The sequence below is a fragment of the Piliocolobus tephrosceles genome, chromosome 3, assembly GCF_002776525.5.
Source record: "Piliocolobus tephrosceles isolate RC106 chromosome 3, ASM277652v3, whole genome shotgun sequence".
NCBI classification, from domain to species: Eukaryota; Metazoa; Chordata; class Mammalia; order Primates; family Cercopithecidae; genus Piliocolobus; species Piliocolobus tephrosceles.
This window is the reverse complement of record NC_045436.1, coordinates 66,708,815-66,719,590: the sequence shown is the minus strand read 5'-3', so window position 1 is coordinate 66,719,590 and position 10,776 is coordinate 66,708,815.

Sequence of the window (10,776 nt, the reverse complement as noted above, 5' to 3'; positions counted from 1 at the left end):
AAAAAAAAAAAAAAACAGTATACTCTATTCCTTTAAAAGCCAGGGTAAATTTAAAACCTATAATTGATAATTGAAGGTCTTCTCCGTGACCCTATAACACTCCAATACCACCTTGTTGTCAGTGCAAACAAGGGCATAGCCCAAAAGCGCTGAGGCCGCTGACAACCCATAGTCTTCCTATCAAAAATCCTTAACCCAGCAGGTTTCCTAACAAGGAATTTAAATCTTAATTAATTACCATACAAAGGTCTGACCAGATCTAGGAGGAACTCCCTTCAGGACAGGACCATAGATGGTTCCTCCCAGGCAACTAAGGAAAAAAAAAAAAAGACACAATGGGTATTCAGTAAGTGATAAGGGAACTCTTGTAGAAGCAGTTAGGAAAGTTGCCTAATAATTGGTCTGCTCAAACGTGTGAGTTGTTTGCACTCAGTCAAATATTAAAGTACTTACAGAGTCAGGAAGGAGACATTTATACCAATTCTAAGTTAATATGGACTGAACAAGGTTTTATTGGTAGCAAAGAAAAATTAAAATCCCAAACTCACAAGGTTTTCAACTAAAGTAAAGTTTGCTAAAAGTTAACAGTGTAACATGCATTATCCTACTACCACACACTCTCAAAGGATTTCTCAGATTGCAAGAAATAAAAAAAAAAAAAAATCTATCCAGTAAGGATAGTAACTACAATCTGAAATAGACTCTTTGGCACAGTGACTCTCCAAAACTGCCAAGGGCTAGACTTCCTCACTGCTGAGAAAGGAGGACTATGCACCTTCTTAGGGAAAGAGTGTTGCTTTTACACTAACCAGTCAGGGGTAGTATGAGATGCTGCCCGGCATTTACAGGAAAAGGCTTCTGAAATCAGCAACGCCTTTCAAACTCTTGTACTGACCTCTGGAGTTGGGCAACATGGCTTCTCCCCTTTCTAGGTCCCATGACAGCCATCTTGCTATTACTCACTTTCAGGCCCTGTATTTTTAACCTCCTTATCAAATTTGTTTCCTCTAGAATTGAGCCCATCAAGCTACAGATAGATGGTCTTACAAATGGAACCCCAAATGAGTGCAACTAACAACTTCTACTGAGGACACCTGGACCGACCTCCTGGCCCTTTAACTGGCCTAAAGAGTTCCCCTCTGGAGGACACTACAACTGCAGGGCCCCTTCTTCACCCCATCCAGCAGGAAGTAGCTATAGCGGTCATCACCCAGTTCCCAACAGCAGTTGGGGTGTCCTGTTTAGAGGGGGGATTGGGCTGGGCTTCTGGGTCAGGTGGGGACTTGGAGAACTTTTCTGTTTGGCTAAAGGACTGTAAATGCACCAATCAGCACTCTGTGTCTAGCTAAAGGTTTGTAAACACACCAATCAGCACTCTATAAAAACGCACCAATCAGCACTCTGTGTCTAGTTAAAGGTTTGTAAACGCAATAATCAGCACTCTGTAAAAACACACCAGTCAGCACTCTGTATCTAGCTAAAGGATTGTAAACACACCAATCAGCACTCTGTAAAATGGACCAATCAGCACTCTGTAAAATGGACCACTCAGCAGGACGTGGGCAGGGCCAAATAAGGAAACAAAAACTGGCCACCCAAGCCAGCAGCAGCAACCCACTTGGGTCCCCTCTCACTCTGTGGAAGCTTTTTTCTTTCGCTCTTCACGATAAATCTTGCTGCTGGTCACTCTTTGGGTCTATACTACCTTTATAAGCTGTAACACTCACTGTGAGGGTCTGCGGCTTCATTCCTGAAGTCAGCGAGACCACGAACTCACCGGGAAGAACAAACAACTCCGGACGTGCCACCTATAAGAGCTGTAACACTCACTGCGAAGGTCTGCAGCATCACTCCTGAGGTCAGCGAGACCACGAACCCACCAGAAGGAAAAAACTCTGGACACATCTGAACACCTGAAGGAACAAACTCTGGACACACCATCTTTAAGAGCTGTAACACTCACTGGGAAGGTCTGCAGCTTCACTCCTGAAGTCGGTGAGACCACGAACCCACTGGAAGAAAGAAACTCTGGACACATCTGAACATCTGAAGGAACAAACTCCAGACGCACCATCTATAAGAGCTGTAACACTCACCGCGAGGGTCCATGGCTTCATTCTTGAAGTCAGCAAGACCAAGAACCCACCAGAAGGAACCAGTTCTGGACACAAAACTACAAAAAAACCTAGCAGAAAACAGGATCTGAGAGAACAAAGACCTAAGCAAAAGTTTAATTAGACAGCTGTGCAATGCTGCAAAGATAGAAATTTGAGTTCAAGCCCAGGTAAGATAAAGGGGTCTTGGGGAGGGGTATGTCTGTAAAGATATCCTGGACTTTCAATTGAGATGCAGAAGTATTATACCCTATGAGTAAGGACAAATCTGAAAGAGAAAAGCTTTAACAATGACTAAAACTCTTCCTCATTCCTCCAAAGAATCAAAATGATCCTCTTATATCTTATCCACCTGCTGGAAGAAAACTTAATCTTCTTTGGAGGAAAGTAACAGTATTTATAGTCTCTACAATATTTCACTCGTATCTGGCTAAAAATCAGGACCAAATAACTAAAAGCTACACTTTTAAAAGTACAATAATAATAGACTGAAAGATAATGAAAACATTGAAGTAATCAGATAGGGAGTTGAAAATAAAGATCATTAATGTGTTCAATAAAACAAAGGATGCCTGAAATCCCAGCACTTTGGGAGGCTGAGGCAGGCAGATCACTTGAGGCCAGGAGTTCAAGACAAGCCTGGCCAACATGGCAAAACCCCATCTCTACTAAAATACAAAAATTGCCACGCATGCTGGTGCACATCAGTAATCCCAGCTGCTCAGGATGCTGAGGCACGAGAATGACTTGAACTCAGGAGGTGGAGGTTGCAGTGAGCCAAGATCACATCACTGCGCTCCAGCCTGGGCAACAGAGTGAGACTCTGTCTCAAAAGAAAAGAAAAGAAAACAAACAAACAAACAAAAAGAAAAACAGAGGAAATATTGATAATTTCAACAAAGACCTGGAATCTATTAGATGCAGCAGAACAGAGAACTTCCAGTAAACTGGAAAACAAGTCAATAAACTTACTTAGTTTGAAGCATGGAAAGGCAAAGAGATGGAAAATACAGAAAAGAGTATGAGAGATACATGAAAAACAATGATAAAGTCTAACACTTATAATTGGAATCTTAGAGAGGATATGATTATTTGGAAACAACATTTGAAGAAATACTGGCTCTAAAAATGTTCCAAAGTTGCTAAAAGACATGAAACCATAGAATCAAGACACTATGAACCTCGTGTAGAATAAAATTATAAAGAAAACCACACCTGGGTTCATCGTATTTAAGTTGCTAATAACAAAGACAAATAGACAAGTCTTAGAATCACTCAGAATTGAGTGATTCTAATAAAAAGAAAAGCCACATGTTATTTTCAAAAAAGCAACAATAAAGTTATTAGGTTGGTGCAAAAGTAATTGCAGTTTTTGCCATAAAAGTAATGGCAAGAATTACTTTTGTAACAACTTAATATTAGCTTACTTTTCAACAGACATTATGGAAATTGGAATATAATGAAATGGAATTAAAATGCTCAAAGAAAAAGTAACTTCTTACCTTGCCACTTAGAAGTCTATACACAGTAAAAATATTCAAAAATGGAGGCAAAAAGTTAGGCCTTTGCAGACAAAAGCTGAGAGAATTTATCACCAGCAGATCTTCACCACAATACCAAAGAGTTATTTAGGCTGATGAAAATTATCCCAGATGGAACCACAAGCCAGATAAAAGAATGAAGAGCACCAGTTTATAAAAGACAAAAAACAATAATTATATCTTGTAGGGATTTGAATATATTTAGAAGTAAAACACATGACCATAGCACAGTAGATGAGGGAGCTAAACAGAGCTAATCTGTTGAGAAATTATTCCATTTTTAGGGAATTGTTAAAAGTAGTAATTAAAGGTAAACCGTAATAACTCTAGGATGCGTGTAATATTCTATTGTTTAAATAACCACCACAAAACTTACTGGTCTACAACAATCACAGCATTTATTTTGTTCATGAATCTACAATTTGGGCAGGGCTTAGTGGGGCAGATTGTCTACTATGTCCTACTCAACATTAGCTAGGATGGCCCAAAGGTTTGCTAACTTATCTGTTTGGTAGTTGATGCTAGCTCTTGGCTGGAACCTCTATGGTACTATGTCCAGAACACCAAAATATGGTCTTTATAGCTCCCTGACTTGGGATGGTGGCTAGGTTCCAAGGTTGGGTGCCAGGATAGACAGCCAGGCGGAAACTATATCTCCTCTTCTAACCTATCCTCAGAAGTCATGTAGTGTCACCTTTACCAGATTCTATTGGTTAAAAGCAGGTCACTGAAGACATCCATATTCAAGGGGAGGGAAATTAAGACTCTACCTGTTGATGAGGGGAATGTCAAATAACTTGTGGACAAGCTTTAAAAACAACAGAGTTCCAACATAATTTCTTTTTTTTTTTGAGGCGGAGTCTTGCTCTGTCGCCCGGGCTAGAGTGCAGTGGCCGGATCTCAGCTCACTGCAAGCTCTGCCTCCCGGGTTTACGCCATTCTCCTGCCTCAGCCTCCCGAGTAGCTGAGACTACAGGCGCCCGCCACCTCGCCCAGCTAGTTTTTGTATTTTTAGTAGAGATGGGGTTTCACCGTGTTAGCCAGGATGGTCTCGATCTCCTGACCTCGTGATCCACCCGTCTCAGCCTCCCAAAGTGCTGGGATTACAGGCTTGAGCCACTGCGTCCGGCCGAGTTCCAACATATTTCAAAGAATTGTTTTCAGATCAAATTCTCTGACAATAATGCCATTCTATTACAAATCATTATAAAAAATATTTCCTACATTTTTTCCTAGAAGCTTTATATTTTTACCTTTCATATCTAAATCCACAATTATCTAGGATTGATTTGTATGTATGGTGTGAGACTGGGGGTCAAAATTTCTTTTATACCTTTTGAATATACTATTGACTTGGAACCATTGTAATGAAAATGTCCCTCTTGTAGAGCCACCTTTGTCTTAAGACATATAAGTATGGGTGTGTTTCAGGACTTTCTATTCTATTCCACTGGTCCACTAGTCTATCCTAGTCCATACCACACTATTTTGATAACTATGGATCTATATTTAGTCTTGTTATTCAGGCAAGCTAGTCCTCTTACCTGTCCTTTGGTTGTGCATTGTCCCCTTGGATTTCCATGTAAAATTTAGAATCAACTTGTCAAGTTCTACACAAAAACACAAGCTAGAATTTTGATTGCACGATATCTGTAGATCAATAAGCAGACAACTAATGTATTTATAATATTGAGACTTCCAATCCATGAACATAATAATATCTCTCCATTTATGTCTTCTTTAGTTTCTCTCAATACTTTTTAATAGTTTTTTTATGTAGAAGACCTGCATATCTTCATTAGATTTAGTCCTAAAATTTTATATTTTAAAAAATGTTATGGTCTCTTTATTATTTGTACCTGATACATAAAAATACAATTGTGTCTGTGTTTGTATTTGCCTCACAACCTCACTTTCAGCAATCTATATGAATTCTTTTGGATTTTCTATTGTATGTATCATCATGTCACCTGCAAATAAAATTTTAAATCTTCCTTTCCAGTCTTTATGTATATTTTTCCTTTTCTTACCTTATTGTACTGGCTAGTACTTCAATACAATGTTGAATAAAGGACATTCTGTTCTTATTCCTCATCTTAGAAAGTTTTCCATGTTTTACAGTTTAATTGATGTTTATAGGTTTTCAAGATACCCTGATGCTGTTCACAGAAATTTTCTCCTGTTTTTTGTTGGCCCTGAGTTTTAATCATAAATGGAGGTTAAATTTTATCAAGTGTGGGTTTTCTCTCCTATTAAAATTATTACATGAATTTTTATTTCTGAAAATATGATATATTCCATTAATCAAATTTCAAATGCTAAACAATTTGGTTTTCCTGGAACAAACCAAATTAGGTTTGAACTACCCTTGTAGGTTCTATCCTTGTAGAAATAATCAACTATCCTTGTAGGTTCTTTGTTGCCTACCTCACAAACCAAGTTTGGAAGCGTTACCTCTTTTTCTATTCTCTGAAAGAATTAAAAATGCTTTTCCTTAAATGGTAATAATCACCAATGAAATTATTTGGGCCTAGAGTCTTCTTTGTGGAAAAGTGTTTATTTTCAGATTCAATTTCTTAAATAATTAAAGAATCATTTAGCTTTTGCTCTATTTCCTTATATCCCCGGTTTTCTGCTTATTCTCAGACTTGATTGTGATCCATCCAATATGAATTTTCATCCATTCTGGAATGAAAGCAAGAACTGAAATTGGGTGCTGTGCCCTCTTTGATGTGTTCATTATCAGTCTTTCTTTTGCATTTGCAAAAGTTCTGTCAGTCCAAACCATAAATTTACGCCACTTCTGATGCTACCTGAAACCTAGCAGGTGGTTAATTTCATTGCCAACAATCTGCTTGTTACAACTAAAACATAAATCGGAACTCCAGGACATCTATACCAAACAACAGCTCAGAGGAAGAAACTACTTGAGCGGCAGCTTCAGGGTTGCATGAACCGCAAAATGGAACTTTTAAAAAAGTTCTTAATAGTCCTCTCATTGGTGAACTAAAGTCCCCATGATATCTAAGCTACAGAAAGAGGCAGCAAACTCACTGAGTTTCAGATGAGTGTGTGACAAGCAAACAGTTATAAAAGAGGAGCACCCTAATAAATGATATTGCTATTTTAAATATGCCATCATGTAATAAGTCTATTTAATCTCATTTTTATTTAATATTTGATAGAACTCTTAGTTGGTTCCTTGTATATCTAGCCATTCAGTAGGGGATAAGTTAACACACAAGTCTCAAGATGCAGGACTATATCAGTAATCTATTGCTGTATAACTGTCCCATAACTTAGTAGCTTAAAATAATTGTTATTGCACAGTTTCTGTAAATCAGAAATCCAGGGGTGGCTTCACTTGTTCCTCTGCTTCAGGGTCTCTCACTTGTTGTAATCAAAGTGTCAACTAGAGTTGTACTATCTCAAAGGTCAACTGGAAAAAGATCAGTTTCAAAGCTCATTCACATGGTTGCTGGAGAATTTGGTTCCTCAGGAATTGTTGGAGTAAAACCCTCTTAAATTGTCTATATATTGATGAATTTGATCTTGCTCTGAAAAGAGGAGGAGAAACAGAGAGAACTAGATATGCTTGAATTTGTTTTGGAATTAAAGCAGGTAAATTCTGTGGTCTTTGGCTAAAATTATCCAACCCTTCTTATCTGACATATAAGTTATAGTCTCAGACTCTTACCTTATCTACCTTTACCTGACTGTGAAACCATAAAATAGTTATAATTTTCCCTTTTTTAAAAAATAAGATTTATAAATTTAAACTATTTTGAGTAGGGAAGCATTTTGAGATGTAAGCACTCTATCAAATTTCAACTTATCTACCATAAAGGGGTCAGTTTCTGCAAGGCAATCACAGAGGCCTGAATATGTTCCAGAATAGCTCAAGAGTTCTGTCCTGGTCTTTGATTTTTGTGTTCTAGTAATATTCCCAGGGCCATTCTTAGGGTTTGAGGCATTTTAATTGGGTATACAAGAAACTATCCCTAAAACACAGAGGGATAGATTTAAATAAACAGATCTAAAACTTACAAAACTTTCCCTTACTACAGTATGGGCTTAAATCTAGATCATCTCAACTAAAAAGTGAAGACGGTTATTTTTCAAATGGAAAATTCAATGGCATGATTTTTTTTTTTTTTTTAAAAAAAGCTCCTTTCTTTTTTTACTCTTAGAATTAGGCCATAGTCTGGTAAGAGTCATATGGTCATTATGAGACTAAATACTGTTAAAACACAAACCATTGCCATTTTACTGTTACACAGTACAAACATCTGTAGAAATCATCTCATGAAGTAAACTTAAAATGTAGAGGCTTGGGTAGAAGCAATATTGTGAAAATGATCATATTTCCAAAAGTAATCTACACATTCAATGTAATTGCCATCAAAATACCACCATCATTCTTCATACAACTAGAAAAAACAATCCTAAGATACATATGGAACCAAAAAAGAGCCCACATAGTCAAAGCAAGGCTAAGTTAAAAAAAAAAAAAAAAAAAAAACAAAAAACAAATCTGGAGGCATCACATTACTGGATTTCAAACTACACTATAAGCCCATAGTCACCACAACAGCATGATACTGGCATAAAAATAGGCACATAAGACCAATGGAACAGAATAGAGAATCCAGAAATAAACCCAAATACTTACAGTCAACTGATCTTCATTAAAGCAAACAAAAACATAAAGTGGGAAAAGGACACCCTAATCAATAAATGGTGCTGGGATAATTGGCAAGCCAAATGTAAGAGAATGAAACTGAATCCTTATCTCTCACTTTATATAAAAATCAACTCAAGGACGTGTGCAGTGGCTCAAACCTGTAATCCCAGCACTTTGGGAGGCTGAGGTGGGCAGATTACGAGGTCAAGAGATTGAGACAATCCTGGCCAACATGGTGAAACCCCATCTCCATTAAAAATACAAAAAATTAGCTGGGTGTGGTGGCACACACCTGTTGTCCCAGCTATTCAGGAGGCTGAGGCAGGAGAATCACTTAAACCTGAGAAGCAGAGGTTGCAGTGAGCCAGGATCACACCACTACACCCCAGTCTGGGCGACAGAGCAAGACTCCATCTCAAAAAAAAAAAAAAAAAATCAACTCAACATGGATCAAAGACTTAAATCTAAAACCTGAAACTATAAAAACTCTAAAAGATGACGTTGGAAATACCCTTCTAGACAATGGCTTTGGCAAAGACTTCATGACCAAGAACCCAAAAGCAAATGCAACGAAAACAAAAGGTAAATAGGTGGGACCTAATCAAACTGAAGAGCTTCCGCACAGCAAAAGGAATAGTCAGCACAGTAAACAGACAACTGACAGAGTGGGAGAAAATCTTCACAATCTATACACAAAGGACAAATATCCAGAACCTACAAGGAATTCAAACAAATTAGCAAGAAAAAAAACAACACCATCAAAAGTGGTCAAAGGACACAAACATACAGTTCTCAAAAGAAGATATACAAATGGCCAACAAACAAATGAAAAAATGCTCAATATCACTAATGATCCGGGAAATGCAAATAAAAAACCACATGCTACTCCTGCAAGAATGACCATAATCAAAAAATCAAAAAATAATAGATGTTGGTGTGGATGCGTTGAACAGGGACCACTTCTACACTGCTGGTGGGAAGGTAAACTAATACAGCCACTATGGAAAACAGTGTGGAGATTCCTTAAAGAACTAAAAGTAGAAATACCATTTGATCCAGGGGTGGCTTCACTTGTTCCTCTGCTTCAGGGTCTCTCACTTGTTGTAATCAAAGTGTCAACTAGAGTTGTACTATCTCAAAGGTCAACTGGAAAAAGATCAGTTTCAAAGCTCATTCACATGGTTGTTGGCAGAATTTGGTTCTTCCACTACTTTTCCCAGGGGAAAAGAAGTCATCATACAAAAAAGATACTTGCACATCCATGTTTATAGCAGCACAATCCTCCAGTGCAAAAACATGGAACCAGCCCAAATACCCATCAATCAACAAGTGGATAAGGAAATTGTCATATATATATATATATATACACACACACACAATATGGAATACTACTTAGCCATAAAAAGGAATGAGTTAATGGCATTTGCAGCAACCTGGATGGAACTGGAGACTATTATTCTAAGTGAAGTAACTCAGGAATAGAAAACCAAATGTCATACGTTCTCACTCATAAGTGGGTGCTAAGCTATGAGGATGCAAAGGAATAAGAATGATACAATGGACTTTGGGGACTCAGGGAAAAGCGTGAGAGGGGTGAGAAATAAAAAACTACAAGTTGGGTTCAGTGATACTGCTCGGGTGATGGGTACACCAAAATCTCACTAAAGAGCTTACTTGTGTAACCAAATACTACCTGTTCCCCCAAAATCTATGGAAATAAAATTTTTTTTTAAAAAAAGAAAAAAATGTAAAGGCTGAAACACAATGCAAATCAAAAGGCAAATAACAAATGGTACAATGCATGCAACATATATGACAGACAAAGATTAATCTCTTTTGTATATAAAATACTCTTACAAACCAGTATTTTCTTTTGAGATGGAGTCTTGCTCTGTTGCCCAGGCTGGAGAACAATGGTGCAATCTCTGCTCACTGCCACCTCCGCCTCCCGGGTTCAAAGATTCTCCTGCTTCAGCCTCCCAAGTAGTTGGAATTACAGGTGCCCGCCACCACGCCCAGCATTTTTTTTTGTATTTTTGGTAGAGACCGGGTTTCACCATGTTGGCCAGGCTGGTCTCAAACTCCTGACCTCGTGATCTGCCTGCCTCAGCCTCCCAAAGTGCTGCAATTACAGGTATGAGCCACTGTGCCCAGGCACAAACCAATAAATTTTAAAATCCAGTGGAAAAATAGGCAAAGGACGTTGTTAGACAATACACAAAAAGGAAAAGATAAATAGAGTCTAAACTTGTGAAAAAAACACTCAATGCCTCTCATAAGAGAAATGAGCATGAAAAATGTATGATTTGCAACTTGCCAGATTGACAGAAATCAAAAAAGTTTGATATTACTTTGGGCATTTTCATATAGTATTTTTAGAAATGTAATTTGGCAAAAATCTTTTTAGAAGGCAATATCTATCAAAAATAAAAACATT